This window comes from Zootoca vivipara, chromosome 3 (assembly GCF_963506605.1).
Source record: "Zootoca vivipara chromosome 3, rZooViv1.1, whole genome shotgun sequence".
Taxonomy (NCBI): Eukaryota; Metazoa; Chordata; class Lepidosauria; order Squamata; family Lacertidae; genus Zootoca; species Zootoca vivipara.
In genome coordinates, this window is record NC_083278.1 from 116,676,693 (window position 1) to 116,700,203 (window position 23,511).

Sequence of the window (23,511 nt, forward strand, 5' to 3'; positions counted from 1 at the left end):
TGCAGGTTCATACCTGGGAATTCTGTATGTGATACAGGGCAATAGGAGTACCCCTGCCTCACCATGCTTGCAACATTGCAAATGTGACAATGCAAAGGCACACCCACCCACAAGTTCAGGACGCGTGAAGGATTGGTTTCAAATAGAAGGTGCTCGGAATTCCAGTTCAGATAAGGAAAATAGTCATGAGCATTAAAACACTCAGCCCTCTCTCTGCTTAAGCCAAGCCCCCTAAGCTAGACAGACCAAAAGCTCTTGCAGCCTCCACAAAGAGTGCCACGCCTAGGGAAGATCCAACAAGCTGTACTTTTCATAGAATCATAGAATAGTGGAGTTGGAAGGGACCCTGAGGATCATCTAGTCCAACCCCCTGCAATGCAGGAATATGCAGTCGTCCCATACAGGAATCGAACATGCAGCCTCGGCGTTATCAAACACCACTCTCTAAGCAATTGAGCCATCCAGGCTTTTGCAGCGTAACTGACAAGAAATGACGCTCTCCAGGTGGCCTCACCTTGGGCTGCCTTCGGACTGTCACAATTTTGTGGGAGAAATGCAAGCACACACCATGAATTTAGCTTTGGCCAATTAAAGGGGATTAAAGCACTCTGCGCACCCCCTGGCACAACAAATCCACTTTAAAACAGACGCTGGCTTTTTAATGTTAGGAAAGTGCCTTAACTCCCAAACCTAGATTTTGTGCATGGCCAGACAAGGGTTGCGAGGGGGTAATATATAGGCAGGCCTGCACTTCTCAACCACTGCTGTTAACAGATGCAGCTGAGGACAGCCCCATTTTTGAAGGCCAAAGGAAAAGAATAATGGAGCAGCTCCACCCTAGACAGAAATGTGCCCCTTCCCCAGAGTCTTGCCTTGCGGATCCTTTCCTTTAAGTTACTCAAAATCAACCTTGAAGAAGAGCTTTGCCAAGTAACTGAGTTTTGATTTATGACTGTTGAATTACAGCAATTACTTATTGATGTGGGGAACCTGGCCCACCCGATGACCACAAAATCTGTTTCGGGGGAAAGGTACCTTTTTTAAAAGATCAGTTTTTGAATAGAGGCAGCAACCGTTTTCGGTGTGTCTGATATATGTGTGACAAGGCACGCGGGTGGTGCTGTGGTCTAAAGCATTGAGCCTCTTGGGATTGCCAATCGGAAGGTCGGCAGTTCGAATCCCCGTGACGGAATGAGCTCCCGTTCCTCTGTTCCAGCTCCTGCCCACCTAGCAGTTCGAAAGCACGCCAGTGCAAGTAGATAAATAGGTACCACTGTGGCAGGAAGGTAAACGGCATTTCCATGCACTCTAGTTTCCATCACGGTGTTCCGTTGCACCAGAAGTGGTTTAGTCCTGCTGGACACATGACCCGGAAAGCTGTCTGTGGACAAACACCGGTTCCCTTGGGCTGAAAGCGACCCCAGAGTCGCCTTTGACTGGACTTAACATCTAGGGGTCCTTTACCTTTACCTTATGTGTGTGGCACACAAAACCTGGAAGTAACCCCAAAACATCACAAAAAGGGGCTGAATGGGGTCTTTGCAGGCTATACGCAATTTCAATTAAACGTGTGGTGCCTTGGGTAAAGCCCACTCCATCGCTCCGTCAACAAACGCCAAGCTGAGGCTCCAAACAATGGCACTGTGTTCTGCTGGTTGATGCGCTGCAGAAGAAATGCCTTTGCCCATTACCGCTGTGTGTCTGATTTCACCGCTTGCAATACTCCCCATGGCACCGACAGAAGTAGCGATGAGCATCTGCAAGAAGTGCCACATTTTCAAGACTCAAGAAGCGACTGTATTGCTCCGCTGAGCACCTGGCAGGACACATCTGAAGTGCAGCATTCTGTTCTGGGCGCCGCATTTCAAAGGAACAAGCTGGAAATGATTTTGGGGGAGAGCTGTGGAAGATGGCATTTGTATTAAGGATCAAATCCAAATGCTGTAACGATAGGCTGAAGGGCCTGGGTATATCCGTCCTAGAGGAATGGATATAAAGAGGGGGAGCCGCTGACAGCTCCGAAATATTAGAAAGATCTTGGGGATTAAAGCGGCACCTGGGCTGGGGCAAGCATCAATGGGTTTGAAGTACTGGGCGGTTTTTACTCATGTAAAAACACCAGGCAGGCCCCACAAATAACCCAGAGATGCATTTTAAATAAAAGGACACATTCTACTCATGTAAAAACACACTGATTACCAGACCGTCCGCGGGCCAATTGAGAAGGTGATTGGGTCGCATCCAGCCCCTGGGCCTTAGGAATCTAAAGGGGAGGCCACCACCCACCCCAAAAAACTTGGAAACCGCTGGTCTAAAAGAATAAAAATTGTATAAGCATCGGTCCTCCATCTCCTTCCATGACCATATACTAAATAAATGGGGCCACAGTGACAAGGCCTAGTGGATGCCGCTAGAGCCATGTACGATATCAGGCATGGATGATCCAGCCAATACAACAATAGCTAAACTTCCTGCCTTGAAGCATCCTCTCGGCTGACCTACAGCACAGAGGGCTGGTATGCCCAGAGCGGGAACAAATGCGCTAGAAACAGAATGGTGCAAGAGCTGCTTGCTGTTTTGGAGTAAACAGACGAGGGTGAACTAGGTAGAGCTGGCAGCTTTTACGTTTATTTTAAGAAGTATGCTGCACTCTGCCTTGAGCCACAGGTGGGGGTTTTGTTGTTTCTTAAAAGGCAGGGGGGGAGAGAAAGGAAGGAGCCTATGCCTCCATTAACAAGCTCTTTGCCCTCCAAAGTGGGGGGGGGGTCTCTAAACCACAACTTAATAGAACAAAATAAACAGCAGAAGAGATTTAAGAACCACACATTTGGAGCCAGTCGGAGAGCTGCCAAAAGGGTGGCTAATTTCACAGCTCCATCTAGCAGCTATCTCAGCCCATTAGCCTTTCATTTCTGCCTCGCACCTCAGACTTTAAGTAAGAACCCATCAGCAAATCATTAAAGGGCTTTATACAAGGCTCTCCTAATAGAGCTCTAATACCAGCTGGCACTGAGCAGAAAGCTAATTTCATATAATGGTCTTCCAGGCGCAAAAGGCAGGCAATACTCAGGTGACAAGATGTTCTTGCCTTTTTTAAAAAATTAGACCTCTTTACTCTCCTGGCAGGTGGTGGGGAGAAAAATGTGCCAACTCACTCATGTGCACAGCATGCCCCAGTTGGCCTTTAAAAATGTGTTTTTTATATATATTTTTTAAAAAACCTGTGCCAACTCTGCACGCATCTTTCCCAGGCAGAAAGGAACAGTCGTCATTTGCACAATAACATAGTCAATGAAAGGAAGCCACAACCAATTGATTGATTGATTGATTTATCTATTGCATCTATATCCCGCCTTTTCCATGGTTCTCGCCCCGGAAGAGGAGGAGGAGAGGACAGAGGGTGAAAAAAAGAGGTATGAGTGGAGGGGCCCTAATAATAATTTATGCCCTGCCCATCTGGCTGGGTTTCCCCAGCCACTCTGGGCAGCTCCCAACAGAATATTAAAAACGCTATAAAGTATCAAACATTAAAAACTTCCCTAAACAGGGCTGCCTTCAGATGTCTTTCTTCTAAAAGTCATAGAGTTGTCTATTTTCTTGACACCTGATGGGAGAGCCACCACTGAGAAGGTCCTCTGCCTGGTTCCCTGTAACCTCACTTCTCGCAGGTAGGGAACCGCCAGAAGGCCCTCAGAGCTGGAACTGCAGGAAGTACTGCAGAAAAAAATCTAACAATCAGGTGCAGAGTCTTACTATTTTAATAATTTCTAGCACCCCAATCTGGAACTTAAGATTGTGCAATTATAGTATCATAAGGCATTTACCCTGCACTTATTACTGGAACACTACTCAGAGGGGGCTTTTTTAACTGAACTTCAACATCTTATTTCACACACTGCTTCTTCAGAAGCTACAGAGGAAGACTTGTTTTACCACTTTGGGTTCACTTTCTACACGTAGGTTTGGGAGAACTTATATCAGTATTTGGAAGTGGTGAAGAACTTCCTCCTTGGAGATACCCCGTTATTACTATGGCTCACTTAAAAGAAAAGTCATCCCTATTCTCCTGCTGCTTCTAGAGAATTTGCTGCCAGAATCTATACGTTACACCAGATGTTTTCAGCCTTTCTGGGTCCACGGCTCCCTTGACCAACTGCATTCTTTCTCCGGCACCCCTGGGGGGCTTAGGTTACGTCACCCCTGCCTTGCCTGCGGAGCTGGCAGCCTCTTGCCCTTTTTTGAACACCCTCTCTTCTCCCACCCCTGCTTGGCCCCCATGCTTCCAGGGAACCCGTCCCAGCACTCAGGAGAGCAGAGGCAAACCAACCCCAGAGGTCTATAGGTGGCTAACTATGCAGTGCAGCGCACAAGATCTTGCCGAGCTGCATCCTCTCCTTATTCAAATTTCACCTTTGCCACAAGGCAGGGGAAACCAGTAGGGGCAGACCTCACCCCCCCTCCCCACTTTATCTAACAATAAAAGGTAAAGGACCACTGGGCGGTTAAGACCAGTCCAAGGTGACTATGGGGTTGCAGCGCTCATCTCGCTTTCAGGCCGAGGGAGCCAGCGTTTGTCCGCAGTCAGCTGTCTGGGTCATGTGGCCAGCAGGACTAAACCGCTTCTGGCGCAATGGGACACCGTGACAGAAACCAGAGCACACGGAAACGCCGTTTACCTTCCCGCCACAATGATACCTATTTATCTACTTGCACTGGTGTGCTTTTGAACTGCTGGGTTGGCAGAAGCTGGGACAGAGCAACGGGAGCTCACCTTCTCACAGGGATTCGAACCGCCGACCCAATCAGCAAGCCCAAGAGGCTCAGTGGTTTAGACCACAGCGCCACTCACCAGCCTTCAGCTGCACACCTGTTGTAGCTCCTGGGCATATGTTTTCTATGCTCAACCCTTGAACACGGTAGGCTTAGAGCATCTCTTCCTTCCCTGATGGATCCCTACCACTCCCAGGTTGCCATGTGGGGCGATACAACAACAGTGTTTGAAATTAGCCAGGAGCCAGGCACATTTTGCACCTGGTTTTTGACCACTTGCGGCCAAGTGAAGATGCCTGGGCGCCAGGATGGTGACTTGAGGTCTCCACCATCTAGAGCTGCAAGCACGCTAGCAACACATCCGGCAGAATTCTACCCGGGATATTTCATCCGCACAATCAGAATGAATTTCAGGAACCAAAACGTCATATTGAACAATACAACTTTTGAGTCATCTCGCCCAAAAATGGCAACTAGACATTCCGCTTTATTGGCTGGAACCCTTGTTTAAGGAGCCATACGGCACCTAGCTTCTTATATAATAAAATAAATAATAATAATAATAATACCCCACCTGTAAGGAGGAGAGGTTACAGAGAACCCCCCCCCTCATCAAAAGCAGCCCGTCTCCAAGCAGTCATGAAAGCGTGGGGTCTGAAGGGGTGAGTCAGGAGATGGAGAAGGAGTGCCAGGGCTCTGGCATCATTGGAGAGCCCCTGCTCCACAGGCAGGAAGAGAGAGAGGCGGGAAGGGTGGACAGGCAGAAGGCTGACCGTAGACCCTTCCTCCCGACACCGGTATTGAGGAGGAGGAGAAAGGGGAGGAGATTCACTGTCCCGAGGCTTTTATGTTGGTCAAAGTCGCGAAAAGGGGCAGTGCCGGATTCTGATTCGGAATAAGGAGACAGGAAACCAGCAGCTCGTTACACTGTAAATAATGTGCACCAATCAAGACTTTTGAAAGACAAGCATGTGGAAGGTCGTTACTCAGGAGTAGTCGTAACAACCCTGACACCACCCATCTGGCTGGGTTTTGTAACACTGCACAACGTAGATCTGTAAAGCATGGCATTGGATGCCATCTGCAAACCACTGGGTTCAAGAGCATGTGGCACACTACCTGCCAGCTCAGGCATCCTGCTTGCGGTCCCTTCTATGGGTATTGTCTGTGGGGCAGTGGCACAAGACATGCCCTTCTCGGTGGTGGTTCCCTGTCTCTGGAATCGCCCCTCTGTGCAAATTCAGTTGTTCCCCATGTTGCTATCATTTCAGGGCTGACTTTAAAAACGCTTTGTTTGCTGAGGTGTTTTCAGATCATAACTGGAGCAGAGTTGAGTGGTTAAGTTGTCTGCTGCATTATATATTTGTTGTTCTTATAAATGGATGTGGATTTTAATTAGCGCTTTTATGTTGGCTGTATTTTATGGCCGTCGTTAGCTGCCCTAGACTCCTATGAGAGGAAGGGTGGGATATGAAAAAATAAAAGTAAATAAAAACAGCTACAGCTGCCCCCTCCTCGCTTTTCAGGGGTCCATGATCAGGGAAGGCCAGTCTCAGGGCTCTGACTGCAAAACGTACCAACATGGGAATTGTGAAGCTCTGGTAATTAAGAAAACGTTTTGATAAGCTTTTCAGTTTTATGAGGGCAGCCATAAAAACCTCCTCCAGAGAAGGAGATCCAGCAGCAGTTGTTCTGGTGCAGCAGCAGAGTAGGCGGGGTGGGGTCTTTTTCAAGGATGAGGGGGTCCTCTTTAGCAAACCGTGCAGCACCCAAATACAGGAAGCAGTGTGGAGGGTTTTCTGCATGTGATCATCTGCAGGGGCCGGCAGGGGCAGGACTCTATTTTGCAGGCTCTGGTTTCCAAACGCAGAAGTCTAAAGGCAATGGTTAGCATGGGGTGGGGAAACACCCCCCCCCCCCAAATATGTCTGTACATCCACCTGCTTAGGTCCAGCTTCCTGACAGTCCTGCTCCACACCCTCCTTTGGCCTCGCTAGTGTGTGTCCTTGAACAGCAATAAATTTATACAAATTATGCATGAAGTTTACAGTATGCATAGCATGGAGAAAGCAGACAGAGAAATGGTTTTTCCTCCCCTTCTTGTAAAACTAGAACTTGTCGTCATCCACAGAAGCTGAACGTTGGAAAACTCAAGACGGATAAAAGGGCGTCCTTCTTGACGCAGTGGCAGAGATAAACTATGGAACTCACTGCCACAGGCGGCAGAGATGGACACCAGTCTGGATGGCTTTAAAAGAGAGTTAAACAAATTTATGGGGGACGGTGCTATGCTCTGCCTTCAGAGCTGGAGGCAGCATTGCCAGTTGCTGGAAACCACAGGGGGGATCTTGTGTTCAAATCCTGCTTGCAGTTTTCCCCCCGGGCATCTGGTCAGCCACTGTGAGAACAGGATTCTGGACTAGATGGGCCATTGGCCTGATCCAGCAGACTCCTCTTAGGTTCTCATGATAGTGCCCCTTGCTCATTTGGAGAGAGGAGGGAGGAGTATGTGTGTGATTCCATGTGTGAACCTTTAAGTTCTGTTTGGCTGGAGCATAGCTTAGTCTTAGTGTGCAAGAGGTAAGAGTGACATTCATTGCCCTGCCGACTTTTGGCCACCAGTAGGCATGGGGTCCCCAGTTGTCTGGCTGGCTCTGGACCTCAGAGGCTTCAGTCTGGTCCCCTTTGCAAGGAAGCTGCTTGAGGTCTGATGAGGAAAAGCAGCTGAAGGTTGGTCACCATCAACTGAGTTGACGCCACATCACAAGCCATATGCATAGGGACTGACCTTCTGCGATGCTAATTCAATCCGCCATCTGCAGGACAGATCATGAAGCTGAGGCTCCAATACTTTGGCCACCTCATGAGAAGAGAAGACTCCCTGGAAAAGACCCTGATGCTGGGAAAGATTGAGGGCACTAGGAGAAGGGGACGACAGAGGACAAGATGGTTGGACAGTGTTCTTGAAGCTACGAACATGAGTTTGACCAAGCTGTGGGAGGCAGTGGAAGACAGGAGTGCCTGGCGTGCTCTGGTCCATGGGGTCATGAAGAGTCGGACATGACTAAATGACTAAACAACAACATCCAATCACGCCGGCCAGGGAGTGACTACGCCAACTGAAGAAACAGAAGGAAACCCTGTCAGGGTGGAGAGATCCACCCTAACCTGCCAGGAACAAGGTAACTATGGTTAAGAACTGGCTGGGCCAGGAATGATACCTCCCTGATCCAATCAATGTTGAAAATTGCTTTGAAGCTTTGATCTAAACAGGGTACAAAGATTGAGCTCTAGTCCCTCAAATCTGCTCTGCCCGAAATGGCTTGGGTGAGTCACTTTTGCTGCCAGTCAAACAAAACTCAGGGATCTGAGTCTCCCGCTATCCTCTGGGTCTCCGACTTGCTGCAGCCAGAGTCCTTTCGAGGACTCTACTTTGGTTCCTGCTTTCCCTGGCGCCCTGCGAGCTGAAGCAGAAATCTTTATTCCAGCCATCAAGCAGCCATTCCCGGGGTTCCCTCTTGCTTGCTGCCTTTATTGTTTCCCTGCCTAACACAAGTCTCTCTTTTTTTCTTTTTCTTTTAATTTTTAAAATTTATTTGGTTGTTCAAATCAGAGTTTTACAATCACATATCCAACATACAACATAAAAACGAGATTCCGAAGAATCTCCTGGACTGCCCTGCTCCCCTTCGTGGATCCTCTTATTAATCACTTCCTCCTGCATCTTTTATAATAATCCAAATATTTTCCATGTCTGTTATATCCAAAATTCACTCCTAACCCAAGTTTCAACATGGCCAAGTTCTAGTTCTCCAGGGCTGCCCACCAGGGCTCGGAAAGGTGCCAATTTGCTCCCTGTTCTTCCTTACGGATGTACTTTTCCTACAAATTGTGGCTTCCACATCTGTTCCATCTTCCTTGTGTGTGTGTGTGTGTGTGTGTGTGTGTGTGTGTGTGTGTGTGTGTGTGTGTTTTAGAAACCACTCTTCTCCTCCCAGCCCAGCTGCAATTGCCTCAAGCATAGGCTGCCGGGTGAGCCCAGAGCAAGCCACAAACAGCGCTCCTCTCTTATACGTGGCCTGAGTTTCCATTTATTAGTCTTCATTCAACTCCAGGCCTCATCAGCTGTGAAGGCAAGAAGCAGGATTGTGCTGAGGAGACAGATGGATTACTTGCCATAGCAATGCGTCAGGGAGGCACATGAAGCAGCAATCTTTTCAAGCCCTCATTCATGTAAACGCAAGGCTAGAAGCTCGCTGAACGCTCAAGCCAAATTCTGTGTTTCGGTCCTGCCAACCGCATGGAAGGCATCTAGGTGCCCCAGGTAAATGGACAATCTCTCCAAGGCACAGCTGTTTTGCAGGCAAAACCCACATCCGTCCAGCAGAAGGCAGCAACTTGCACGTAACTATTGGACCCACCACATGCCAAAAGCTACATTCCAGAGAGTGAGAAGTAATGCAGGCTATTAACTTTATACAAGCTTCACAGGAGAACAATCTAAATCACATAATGTTCCAGCAACAGGCAATTCAATCGTTCCAAATGAGCAGTCGGCTGAACAATGGCAGTGTTGTGGGAAAACACAGACAGGGAAAACCAAAAATCGATAGGCTCCAATTATGAACTCTAGTAAAAGTGGAGTTTAAAGGGGGAGAGAACCAACTTTCCCCTCCCCCTAGTCACTTCTCATGCACCTTAAAACTACCGACAGCTTGGTCTGCTGCTGCTGCTGCTGCCTCCATAGCTGTTCCAAATCACGGTGACTTCTCAGTTGTGGAGTCCTAACTTCTCAGGCTGAAGTGATAATAACATGGGCAGAAGGATGCTGAGCATGCCAGTCAAAGGGATATACATGCACACATCGAATAAGGGCAAAACCAGGAAATGAACTTCTATCACATCAGACCATTGGCCTACTGAGCTCAGTACTGTCTACACTGACCGGCAGTCTCTCTCCAGGGCTTCCGATGGGATCTCATCCAGCCCATGTCAGGGACTGGATCTGGGGACTTTTGCTCTCTACCACTGAGCTACAGAACTTCCCCTAAGCAGGTTCTGCCAACCTGATCAAAGTAGTAGTAGGATTGCGATTATGATATTATGATTCCACCCATCTGACTGGGTTGCCCCAGCCTCTCTGGGGGGCTCACAACAAAAAAACAGTAAAAACACAGCATATATTCCACCTAGGGCTCACTGGAGGAAAGGTGAATTTATGTACGTTAAATAAATAGACTTAAAGGTGCAAGGTTCACCTAAACTATAAACTCCCTGGGTGGCTTTGGTGATCATTGTATGTTGCATTCACAACCAGGAAGGTTTTTGAGGCTAAATTTCCTAAGAGCAGCCCTGCTGGATCAGATGGACGACCCCTTGATTGCAGCCTCCTGTCTCCCATATTGGCTGTCAGGAGTCCAGGTTCCCAGCTTGATAACACAGTAAGCGTAGATAATCAAAAGGAGGATTTATTGCAAAAACAAACAGATAACTCTGGACGGCTGGAACAAAGCCTCTGGCATCAATACTCGAGATGACCCTTCTAAAGACTTCTTCCAGGATCTACAGAAGATATTGAACTTATGACTCTTACATCTCTTGTTTTGCTTCCTGTCTAACAACCCTCCCATTCGCCAACTCTTAGGACTTAGTCGGTCAGGCCCACCTTCTTCTTGGTCTGAGAGGCTGCCTCTGAGACTCTTCACACCTTTTGGTGCTTCCGGCGAGCTCTGGCTGTGTTCTAGCCTGCACTCCATTACTGCCTTATCACTTTGCCTGTCTCACATCTAAGTCTCCCTGTTCCTGGCTGCTTTCTGCAGCTGGCTGCAGGCCTTTGCTTAGAGCTGGCTCATTCCTGACATTGGCCAACCAGATGTCACACTGGGGAAGCCCACAAGCAGGATATGAACACGACAGCAATCTCTCCTTCAACTGCCTCCCATGCATCTCACATTGATGATGCATAGTCTCTCCAGCCAAGGAGTTTTCCAATTTGCTATCAATAAGAACCGTAACGTTGTTATACAAATCCATAGCATGATCTGCATTTGGAATACCGTGTTCAGTTGTGGTCGTCTCACCCCAAAAAGGATAATGTAGAGTTGGAAAAGGTTCTGAAAAGGGCCATCACAATTAGAATCAGAGTTGGAAGGGACACCCAGGGGTCATCTAGTCCAACCCCCTGCAGTGCAGAAATCTCAGCAGTATGTTTCTGAATGGAATGGAAACCACTGGAGGGAAAAGTGCCATGCACTCAGATCCTGCTTGTAGGCTGGACTAGATCAGCTACTAGTTATTCTCATGTTCTTAAGAATATTAGAAGAGTCCTCTTGGATCAGATCAAGGTCATTTCTAGTCCAGACTCTCATTTCCACAATGGCCAACCAGATGCTTCTTGCAAGCCCACTAGCAGGACACAAAGGCACTAAGCATCTTCCCACGGTTGTTCCCCAGCAAGTGATATTCTCAGCCATGGTGCCTCCCAAAGCTGGAGGTAGCATACAGCCATTGGAGGACTGCTAGCCAGCACAGCTCTGCTCTGCTTCCATTGTTGGAGGCAGAAAAAGGGAGAATAGCCAACATATACAGATGAAACTTGGAAAATTAGAATATAATTGAAAAGTGCATTTATTTCAGTATTGCAACTTTTTATTTTTTATTTTTATTTTTACAAATGCTTTCTTTTGGAAATTCCACAGTAATAAAACAAATAGTTACAATAATACAAAAATAAACATTGCTATTACATTTCATTAATTACATTCCATTTATAATTGACCCGCCTAACAACAAATAATTACAATTACAACAAATAAAGGCTTGACATATCTTGCTTTGCATGTCATGCATCTATCTCATATATTGGTTTCACCTTTTAAGTTGTGTTACTGAAATAAATGCACTTTTTGACGATATTCTAATTTTCCGAGTTTCACCTGTAGAGATTTATTGGTAGACAGGAGGGAAAATTAAAACTGAAAGAATATGAAAAAATAAAAGAGTATCTTCAAAGTTGGTTGCACCATAGACAGCTAAAGGATATTTTAAGAGGACAATAAGAAAGGTTTCTCATACTGTATTCGGTTTCCAAATTCCAAAAGGAAGTGATAGAAGAAAACTCGAAATTATTTTTAAAAAAGGCATACAATATCCTTTTGGAGTGGGAAACTAAAGATGAAGAAGTAAAGTCGGTAATGATAAAATGGGCACAAGATATAGGCCACAATCTACAATTTGATGACTGGATCAAATTGTGGAAAGTAAATTTCCACAATTTACTGTATACTGTATACTGTTGAGAGAGAATTACATGAAGATGATGTATAGATGGTATATATCACCGGTCAAACTAGCAAAAACGTATTAAAATGAAAATAAGGAGTGTTGGATGTGTGAAGCTAAAGGTACTTTTTATCATATGTGGTGGGATTGTAAAAATGTATTGGGAAATGATATATAATGAATTGAAGAAAATGTTGAAAATTTACTAAACAACCAGAAGCCTTTATGTTAGGTATTTTAGGTCAAGATCTGCCGAAAGAGAAGAGGTCATTATTTATGTATGCTACTATGGCGGTGAGAATTCTGATAGCACAAAAATGGAAGACTGGAGAAATTGCAACTAAGGGACAATGGCAAGAGAAATTGATGAATTATACAGAACTGGCAAAATTGACGGACAGACTTCGAGAAAAGACAACAGTGACTTTGAAAAAGAGTGGGAACCATTTATAATTGCAGAAACAAAGGAAGACTACTGACTTGATGGCATGATTTAAATAAGCACTCACATCTTTATTAACAAAGAACATTTAAAGAATGAACAAAGAAACAGCAGGATGTAATAAGGGGGAAAGAAACCAGAAGTGGAAGCTGAGGGAAGCCCGGGAGGGGAGGGAAGAGGTGATGTAATATAAATGTTATTGATATGAGGTGTATGTAATGATAGAAAAAGAAAAGTGAATAAAAATTTAATAAAAAAAAATACTCCAGCCCAAGAATCTGTTCAACAGCCTCAGCTTTTGTAGCTGGAGTCAGTCCGCACTCCACTCTCCCAGGCCAGATGGGAAAGGGCCAGCAAGGCAGGGTGCAGGTTTTCCAGGGCTCACAGCCAAGATGGTCTCATTGAAAACAACCCAGAGAGAAAATAGAAATAATTTAAAAGAGGAGCCCTCTCTGCTGAGCAGCAGCAGCAGTCCTTAGGAGCCTGTCAGGCCCCGCCCTAAGCCAGGTGGAGAGAGGCAAGGGCAGGACCCCTGAGTTAAACAGCGAACCAGGGCAGAGAGTCTCCTACACTCCAACCCAGGATGCTGGGTTTTGCTGCTTGCGCCCAGCGAAGGTGAAAATTGGTGCTTTGGCACCAGCTCTTCACACACACTGCAGACGCAGAAGCAAACCTTTCAGCAGCTCGGCAGGTGCTTGGCTTCCCCTCCGACAGCATTTTATCAGCCATGTCCGCAAAACCGGTTCAAAGAAGAGGACAGAGCCCCTCACCTTGGGAAAGGGAGAGGAAGAAATGAAGAAGGGGCCTGCCCCTACCATTCTTGGCTGGATTTAAAGCTCTGGTGCTGTCTCCCAAGCGAGTTTCACCCCACACTTTCCACCCTTGCTGTTCTCTGGCGTTTAAAGCAAGGTCCACTTAATACTCTAAGGGACGCGGGTGGCATTGTGGGTTAAACCACAGAGCCTAGGGCTTGCCGATCAGAAGGTCAGCGGTTTGAATCCCCGCGACGGGGTGAGCTCCCGTTGCTCGGTCCCTGCCAACCTAGCAGTTCAAAAGCACGTCAAAGTGCGTGTAGATAAATAGGTACCGCTCCGGCGGAAAGGTAAACGGTGTTTCCGTGCGCTGCTCTCTGGTTTGCCAGAAGCGGCTTAGTCATGCTGGCCACATGACCCGGAAGCTGTACCCCGGCTCCCTTAGCCAGTAAAGTGAGATGAGCGCCGCAACCCCAGAGTCATCCGTGACTGGACCCAATGGTCAGGGGTCCCTTTACCTTTTACTTAATACTCTACTCCACCCTCTCTCTCTCTCTCTCTCTCTCTCTCTCTCTCTCTCTCTCTCTCTCTCACACACACACACACACACACACACACACACACACACACACAAAAGAAAGGATCTCCCACTCCTTTCTTAGCCTTCCCCCCCTTGCCCACAAGACAAGGAGGTGGGGCAAGGAAGGAGATGGAGGTCCTTGGGCACAGACTCAGACAACAAAAAGGTCATTATGAGGAACTGTGACAAAGTTCCAGAACAGCTAACAGTGGCTCAAACAGCTGCACTGCCCTCTTGGTTTCCAGCTAAAAGGGGCTGGGTCAGAGATTCCTTCAAAATCATTCCTCCATTGGATCCTAACTGCTTTAGAGGGCAGAGGGATGGTTTGAGAACCTTAACCCTTCGGCTGCCTGCCTGAAAAGGGAAAGACACATAAGCAATGGCTGTGGGGTGAGGTGGAGATGAGAATGGAACAAGCACGAGTGCTGGATCAAATCCACAAGGGTTACCAGCCGGGCCAAAAGCTACTAATCTGGGACAAAAAAGGTTCATTTGACAAAGGGACTTGGCAACAGAGCTTGTGTTTTTTGGGGGGGTCCAGGTCTCTAAGGCTGCCTAACTCCGAAGCTACCTGGCTTATTTTGACTGACAACCGCCCCCCAAAGTCTCTGGTAGATCTGCTCCCCCATACAGTTTTAGCAAGAGGTGCCAAGGATGGGGGGCAATTCCTGACAGATGTTTATGGCGTGATCGCTGCCCTCAGATCTACGGGTATATAGGGCAGTGTACAAACTTAATGAATAAAAATAATAACAATCAGGGCTCCACAGGCCTGAAATATTTTTGCACGTAACGACTCCATTCATTGGCTTCAGAATGCCAACCTGTATTCACTGCTCCTCCTTTAACCCAGATTTCCCCTTTGCAGGAGGAATCAAGTGCAAAGAGCAGGTGGCCCAGTGACCCTTTCGCAATATCTCAGTGACCCACTGGGGGTTGCCTTGAATTGGAGGCTTTTTGTATGTGAAGTCCCAGAACCGTGAGTACAGCTGGTTCCTCTAACAATAAAGGACTACAATGAGGGAGGGGGAATTGGAAGCTCATAGTGAACCCGTTATCAACAGCAGCCAGTCAGAAATTTGCCAGGACAACATAATGCTGGAGGAAATTCTCAATACCACTGAAGTCAGAAGTGCTTTTAAGAAGCTTCCAGCATGTTAATGGGGCTGAACTTTGGCTTTAAATTCCTCTATGCCCATCCTTGTTAGGATATGCAAGGGGGGCTGCTGAATATCTGCTCCCAATTCGCTGCCCTGCCTGCAACAGCAACACCTCCATCGAGGTCCACCTCCCTATAGGTCCAGCCACTCAGGGGCCTGGGGAGGCAGCCAGCTGCCCCGTTTCCCCAAAGAGCAGTAAACTGGCAGATATAAAAGAGCAGCAGAGAGATATTAACCAGCACACCTAGGGCTCCTGCCCCCAGGGAGCCATGAAATGTGCTAATGCATCGGAGGAGGGGCTAAATAATGTATAGAGGCTCCTGCCAAGTCCTGTCAGAGAGGCTTTTATCATTGATCCGAAAGAGGGGTTGAAAGCGCTCCGTCACGGCACATTCCAAACAGATCCAGGGACGGAAGGAAGGGCCCCCTCGCCAGGCATGGCCCACTTCTGTGGGGATAACCCCACCGTGGGCCATGTCTAACTCCTTTTCCTTTAGGATTCGTTTTCCAATCACCCGGCTATGACAACAAGGGCACTAGAATGAGAAGCCTGGACTGAGATCATCTCATGCCTATGATAGCTGGCTACCTAACCACCAGCCTTTCCCAATCTACCTGGAGAATCATGATCTCCCTCTCAGACCCAGCTAGGAGGCAAAACTAAGGGGAAGAGGAGACCATCTCTCTTAACAAGTGGCAGAGAAGTCCCTTCAGCGAATGAATCTGACCTGCAAGCTTTTAGAGCCAGCGTGGTGTAGTGGTTAAGAGCAGTGGACTCGTAATCTGGGGAACCGGGTTCGCGACCCTGCTCCTCCACATGGAGCTGCTGGGTGACCTTGGGCTAGTCACACTTCTCTGAAGTCTCTCAGCCCCACTCACTTCACAGAGTGTTTGTTGTGGGTGAGGAAGGGAAAGGAGAATGTTAGCTGCTTTGAGACTCCTTCGGGTAGTGATAAAGCGGGATATCAAATCCAAACTACTACTACTCCTCCTCTTTATGAGAATTAGGGTCACGGGACCCTATTCTGGCTCCCATTGTTAAAAAGTCTCTCTGGCTTTTCTCATTAGGTTCACTGCTCATCCATTGAGAAGAGATGGACAGAAGCAGCCTAGGCTGAATCACCCCACCCCACCCCAACATCCAGAATATACCAAGTCAGGCCATTCTTTAGTCTACCTCTAAATGATGGCAGCTCCCCATGATATTTCTCAGGCCTACAATGCATGTAGAAGAGAAGATGCTGCAGAGATAGGCCCAACTACAGGAGTGCAAAAATCCAGGCACCCCAGTAGCTTCTGGAAGTGTAAAAACCAGACCCGGCATGTGGAGCCCAGGGCTGCTGCAATTGCAGAGAAGCACATTTTCCCTCTTCCTAGCTCCTAGAAAATCTCATCGGCTCAAAATTTAGCAAGAAGGGTTTGCACCCCTGCCTATATGCATGGCAGAGTCCCAAAAGCAAGGCTCAGCACGGACCCAATTCTCTCCTAAGCCTCATCCTGAAAAGTTAGTCTTAGTTGGTCTCTAAGGTGCTACTGGAAGGATTTTTTTATTTTGTTTTGACTGCGTCAGACCAACACGCCTACCTACCTGTAACCTGAAAAGTTCGGCAGCCAGAACCTGTACAATCATCGACAGCCTAAGTCCAAGCCTCGACCGTCCAAGCTGTTTCACACAATAATTGTGTCTGCAAAGGCTACACAATAAACACCCAGAGTGTGAAGGGAAGACGTGTATCTGTGGATTGCTGCAAGCAATCAAAGCTCCCCAGTGCATCGTTGTGGCACGTTTAGCATTCTTCACCTGCCCTCCACGTCTTATGGATTTGTTGTCAGAAACATGTAAAATGTGGCAGGTCTAAGTGGCATAGCAAGCGAGTCCCAAGGACAACTAAATCATTTTATTTTACGTTGGATCCCAATGGTTGGACATGTAAGCATACACATTGAAGGGGAAGTGGCTCGAGGCAACAAAAGCAGTAGTGCCTTCCCCCCGCCCCTCCGTTCTGCAAATTTTCATCCCTGATCTTTCGTTGCAAGCCTTTCGCCATTCCCAATATATGGAACACATTACTTCAGGGCAGATCAGCTGCTGGAGCACGGCCAGTTGACAATGTCAGCTCAAAAGCAAGGAGGAACGTTTATCTCCATGTTAACACCTCCCACAGCAACGCGTTCCAGCCAACACAGCAGCAGCGGACTTGAAAATCCAGAGTGCTGCATGCAGCTCAACTCCATCGCCCAAGGCGCGTTTCTCTCTCTTTTACGTTACAAGGCGTATTCTTTTGCCTCCCTCTTTCCTCCACCAAAACCGCCTTCCCCACCTGCTTTGAGCAGACCACAAGCAGGCCTCAAAGCAGCAAAATCTTTTGAACTCCGAGAGGGCCAAGACCTCTTGGGAACTGAGCATCGAGGCTTCTTCAAAGGAAGAAAAGGATATACTGTGGAGGGAAAAGCGAAGGATGCAAGGCCTGGAGTACAAGGAGTTTGGAAAGGGAGCTTTTGCAACTTTTGACGCTGCCAGGATAGAGGGGGTGACCCAAGGTCACGAAACAAAAATTGGTATTCTGCGGCTTACTAGGGTGGATGGGTGTACCCTGTGGATTAAATAAGCACGACTTAAAAGGCTTGGCTCAAATGTGGAAGCACATCACGGAATTGTTACACACTTGATAAGCAATAGCTGAAGAAATAAACAGATCCCCGAGCTCAAAAAGAAGCGAGGGAGCGGCAAAAGCTCTCATCTGTAGTGACTCATTTCCAAAAACATTCCAGGTCTTCAAATTATTAGAGGAAGGTTTGGGGGTTTCACATGCCGCTGGGTTCTTCCCGCTACCCCATGCAGCAAGTGAAGAGGACCAGAGCGAGTCTGCATAGAAAGGCTTTCAAGAAAAGACGCCTTGCGTTCTCTTCCAAGGATGAAATTGGTGGGCGAAGAGCCAGACAGGGCATGAGAACCTCCAGTGCAGAGACATCCTGAACGGAGCCTTGAGATATGCTTTGAATCGTAGGCTTGGGAATGGCTTGGGGCATCATTCCAGTTCACCACCCGATCCCAAACACCTGCAATTCCCTGTGGCTGTTGGTCCCAGCTGCCATGCTCCCTTACAATGCTGGGCACTTTTACATGGACACCTAGGCAAACATGCATCTGGGCGATGGGAGCCACTACATGAAACTAACAGAAACAGATTGAGGAAGACTGAGATGCTGGAGGTGCACAAGCAGGAGGTGTGACTATCCTATTCCAGCCAATCATCATCCAGGAAGCTTGGCTCTTCTCTTATGCTCAGGAAACCCCGGACATCCCTGCCACCATCTAGTTGGGCCCTCAAACCCCAACATCTTCCCCACAGTACCTTTTCACATTCTGCTCTTGGGCTCATCAGGGACGCACATTCCCCTCATCGCTCGACAACTTCGCAGCACGGAATGCCGATCTCCAGGGGTTTGCCTCCTGTTTAATGCAAAAAGAGTGATGCTTGCTTAGATACAGACCGGAGGCTTTCTGCAAGAAAAGGCTCTGCCTCGGCGTGTCGGCTGGAAACAAGCCTGGCAGTCATTCCATCAATGAAAGGGGGAGTGGGGGGGAAATAATGAGCCTAGGTTGCGACACAGAGACCTTCCTTCATGACGGAGCTCAGCCAAGTGCAGAGAGGCTGGATAAAATGAGCGGGCAGAGGAAAGCCCCCTTCAATTCTCTGTGCCGTATACCAGATTCCATGACATGCCAAACTCCCTGGTCTCTCTGGCTGCAATATGACCTCAAGCAACCTTTCCAAATGTGCTAACAGGGGCTGATAAGAGCTATAGCCCCAAACACCTAGAGAACGCCAGGCTGGAGGCGGCTGTCTTGAAGTAAGAGCAAAGTTGCACACATAGTCTCAATCACTTCAAGCATTATGGGTGGGGGAAAGGCACGTTTACGGTAAATGCTACACACACACACACACACACACACACACACACACACACACACACACACACCATAAGCAGACCAAAGCAATGCAAAAATCACACAGGTCACTTCCTGATATCACAATTTTGCAAGACGGACTTCAGTTGCATTCTATCAAAATCCACAAAACGTGGATTTCTTCTGCATGGAAAGCATATTCCACATAACAATGGGCTCCCTCCTGTTACTCCTCATCCACCAACATGGCAACATGAGGACATAAAGTCTCCTGTTACTTGGATAGATGAGGGGATATTATAATCCTCACCGATCTCCTCTTTTTGCCTCCCCAGAGACAACCACGTGTCTAATGTCCCTGCTATGCCCAGTCTCAATCTGCAACCATGCTTCTCTGCTGAAACTGTGCATGTGAGACATATGCAAACTTTGTTATAGGAATTCTAAGGTCTCAAATATAGAATAAATGTGGATCATTGCACACACATACACAAGTGTATAACCACATGTCTAAAATAGTACAGGAGAGCAATCCAAAAGCCATCTTGGCTCTCCTAAAGACTAAATATTTCCTCTGCCTCCTTAATCCCCCTTGCCTGAGAACAGGTAGGCAGATAGCGATCAGGGGAAGTTCCTGAAGGGATTCCTCTCCTACATCTATGAACCTCCTTGGTATTAATTGCCATTGTTTGCCCAGATGCTCTGCATTGAGGGATGTCTGACAGGCATCCTGATTGTCTCATCAAATGCTAATGTTTTGCGTAAACTGTGTCTGGAACTATTTAACTATTCCTGCTAAATCCTCAGGAATATCACACCTTGGCCTGCCTGAGCCACAGTAACCCCCACCTTATGTGTGATGTAATTTCTGACTGTTTGTAGAGGGGGTGGCCTTCTTCTCCACACCAAAATGCAAACCCTTAAAAGAGATGTTTCTTCATTGTTCGAGGTCTCTCTCGCCTCCTTGCAAGGAGGGGAGGGAACTCTGCTGCAACAGAAAAATAAAGATCTGCCATTGCTTTCACTGCATCCTGCCTCCATCCATTCATCTCTGACCAAGCATGAACTTAGGGGGCTCAGTCCCTTAGGGAGTTGGGCAGCAAAAGCCAAACACCCCTATTTTTCCTGTTAACACTTGACAGCCTTAACTTCAGTCTCAGGAGCCATTGCAAACCTAGGAGATAGAATCACAGAGTTGGAAGGGACCATGAGAGTCATCTAGTCCACCCCCCAGCCCTGACACGCAGAGATTAAGAGACTCATATGCTCTACCAAGTGAACTATCCCAGCTTCTTCACACAGTTGCAGAGGCAGTGAAGATGGGAGAAGGAAAGGCAGGAACCTGCTAGATCACCTCCTGAAGAGCAGAACACCATCCAGCACATCAACCCTACCACTACTAGAGTTGTTTAACATGCAAGAAGTATAACATGCCTTTGTCAAGCACAGGAGAAGCCAAAGCCGAAGCCATTGCCGCCCGCTACAGCCTCTGACAATCTGCTTAACTAGCGATGGGTGCTTGCCTGTTTCCAATACACCCCCCCCCAAATGCTCCCCACAGAGGCAGAGTACCTGTTTTCCCATGGAGAGGACCTCAGGCTCAAACTGGGAGCGGCTGCCGAGACCACATAACGCCGGTCCTGAAAGACCTACACTGGCTCCCAGTACGTATCCGAGCACAATTCAAAATGTTGGTGCTGACCTTTAAAGCCCTAAACAGCCTTGGTCCAGTATATCTGAAGGATATACTGAGGTCCAGTGCCGAGGGCGCTCTGGCGGTTCCCTCACTGCGAGAAGCAAAGCTACAGGGAACCAGGCAGAGGGCCTTCTCAGTAGTGGCACCCGCCCTGTGGAATGCCCTCCCACCAGATGTCAAAGAGAACAACAACTACCAGACTTCTGAAGGCAGCTCTGTTTAGGGAAGCTTTAAATGTTTGGTGGATTACTGTATTTTAATATTTTGTTGGAAGCCGCTCAGAGTGGCTGGGGAAGCCCAGTCAGATGGGCGGGGTATAAATTTATTATTATTATTATTATTATTATTATTATTATTATTATTATTACCGGTATTATTATCCTAGCCTCTCCAGTTAAAAAGGCAGCAGGGAGCTAAGATGGAAAGAGAGATTATACAAGTGGCCAAGTGGGCCAGCATCTGAACGGAAGCAGGATGGCTCCATCATACCAACTGTTCTGTGAAAGGCAGACCACAGATTAGAGTTTCAAAAGAAGCAGCGCACGAGTTGTCCAGGTTGCAAAAGCAAGACTCTCTAAGCAAGCAGGGGCTCCTTCTCCTTCCATTACAGATAATCAGAGCGTTGCAGCTGCAATACAGTTTCCCGTATTGCTATCAATAGCTGTAAACTCAAGGATCTTAAGCTTCTCCTTATCTGATTCATGCTCTCCCGAGTGCAACTTGCTGAAGGAAAACAGATCAAATGCTCCAGCCCAGTACGCTAATCTAAGTGTGGCTGTCAAAGCACATTTAGGCACAGTTGATATTTTTCCCCCACAGTTTCATTGTTCTGCTTGAAAAGCTGGTGCAACACCCGTAGGATACCCTGCTTTTAACAGGAACTGCACACACAGCTGGAGATCAAAAAATAGGACTTGTCTCCTATGGGCAACTATTGGGCTTGGGTTTACAAACTGGCCCCAACCTGGAGTGGCCACCAGCCCCTGCTTATGAACAAATGACTACGGTGTTACCCTTTTTGATCCAACAGGCTCATTTGGAGTTTTGAGCGAGTGCTGTGGGTCCCCACTTCCTCTGGTCACTCTCCTCACCCCTCACCCGGATCACTCTCCTCCCCACCCGCAAGAAATAGGGAAAGGAAGGGAACATGCCTCATTTTCCCAAGGGATCTTGGCAAAGGCTGGATACAGAAGAATTAATCTGAGCCTTGAGAAGCCAAAAAGGGGAAGCCAGAAAGAGGGATATTCTGCCAAATTCCTTCTTCAGCAACTACCTTCACTCCCTGTCTAAGGTGACCTCGGTGGCTTCGTGATAGAGCATGGGGCTGAGAATGCCAAGGTTGCAGGTTCGATCTGCAAGGTTGGACTGGATGACCCTCGGGGGTCCCTTCCAGCTCTACAATTCTGTGATTCTATGAAGTGCACCACTGTGCCCACATGTGTTGTGTTGGCAGTCTCTGCAATTGTTGCTATTAACAGTTAGCAACAGCAACTGCGGAACAGCCTCTGTCAAAAGAAACACGAAAGTTTGGAACCAGTAGCTGGTTTCTTTCTTTTTCTTTTTTAGTTAAAGCTGGGATTTAACGTTTCACACAAATGATACAAGGCGGCGGAATCACAGAAGAAACTGTGACTGCTAATGGGTGGCAATAAATACCGGGAAGCAACGGATTCCTCTTCCTCAAGCAGTATCACCCCGCATGATCATCATAATCCCATCTGCACACTTCAGTTTGGATTACAAATTACTGTGTTCACTCCTGAAAGCGCCCCGTGGGATTCCCAGTTTCCGGTTGCACTCATGCGTTCTCATGCTTCATTATCGCTTTTAATTTGTCAAATGCTTTTTGCGTCTTTCCACAGAGGACAAGGCTATGTTCTGCCTCCACGGCCGGAGACATCGGACTACTAGGAAGCCGGACTGGATGTGCCATTGTCCCGATTCAGCAGACCCTTCTTATGGCAACGATGACACAGAACCACAAATATTATCAGTTTACAATGGGAGTTGCATCTCAAGGGCAACTGCCCTTCTAAAGATCACAAAACCATGGAGGTTGAACACAGAGGATGGATTCCACTTTTCCATCCATTGGACCATAGTATTAAGACTCCAGAAAAGGGGACATAGCATTTTTTTAAAGGACACTTGCCAATGCTTTCTGGTATTTGGAAATGCATCCTTGACTCTTTCAGAGGGGACATAAGTCAAGAGGTGTTTCTTAGCAAAACCCAAATATCTCTGTGGTTTCCTGCCATGCAAGACAGAGATGGCTACTTCTGCAAGGTATGGGGAATAATTACACCTGGGTAGTAGGTAATACACGCTAGAGGTCAAAAAGACAGAAACGGTACGCTAATCAAACACGATTATCAGGCGATAAAATGGATGAGTGTGAATGCACCTGTTACCCACTATAATAATAATAATAATAATAATAATAATAATAATAATAATAATTTATTTATACCTGCCCATCTGGCCAGGTTCCCCCAGCCACTCTGGGCGGCTTCCAACAAAACATTAAAATACAGAAATCAAACATTAAAAGCTTCCCTAAACAGGGCTGCCTTGAGATGCCTTCTAAAGGTCTGGTAATTGTTGTTCTCTTTGACCTCTGGTGGGAGGGCGTTCCACAGGGCGGGTGCCACTACCGAGAAGGCCCTCTGCCTGGTTCCCTGTAACTTGGCTTCTCGTAGCGAGGGAACCGCCAGAACGCCCTCGGCGCTGGACCTCAGTGTCCGGGCAGAACGATGGGGATGGAGACGCTCCTTCAAGTATACTGGACCCACTAAACCAATTGGAATGATAAACAGAAAAAGGATGGGGTTTAAATGGAAGATTCTCCGGCAGAAGCAGATTAGCATTTTTACCGTATTTTTCTTTCCATAGGACACACTTTTCCCCTCCTAAAAAC

The 23,511-nt window shown here is 47.4% G+C and overlaps 1 protein-coding gene across 7 annotated transcripts in view; it reads right to left on the reverse strand.

Annotated features, from left to right (window-relative positions):
* Positions 1-23,511, reverse strand: part of EXTL3 (exostosin like glycosyltransferase 3) — a 148,303-nt gene that overhangs the window by 57,244 nt on the left and 67,548 nt on the right. For 6 of the 7 annotated variants that reach the window (XM_060273177.1, XM_035110850.2, XM_060273176.1 and 3 more), the window contains one exon: positions 18,342-18,439. The exons of the other annotated variant lie outside the window; for it this stretch is intronic. The gene's annotated coding sequence lies outside the window, so the exon portion shown is untranslated. The remainder of the gene's footprint in view (positions 1-18,341; positions 18,440-23,511) is intronic. 7 annotated transcript variants of the gene reach the window in all.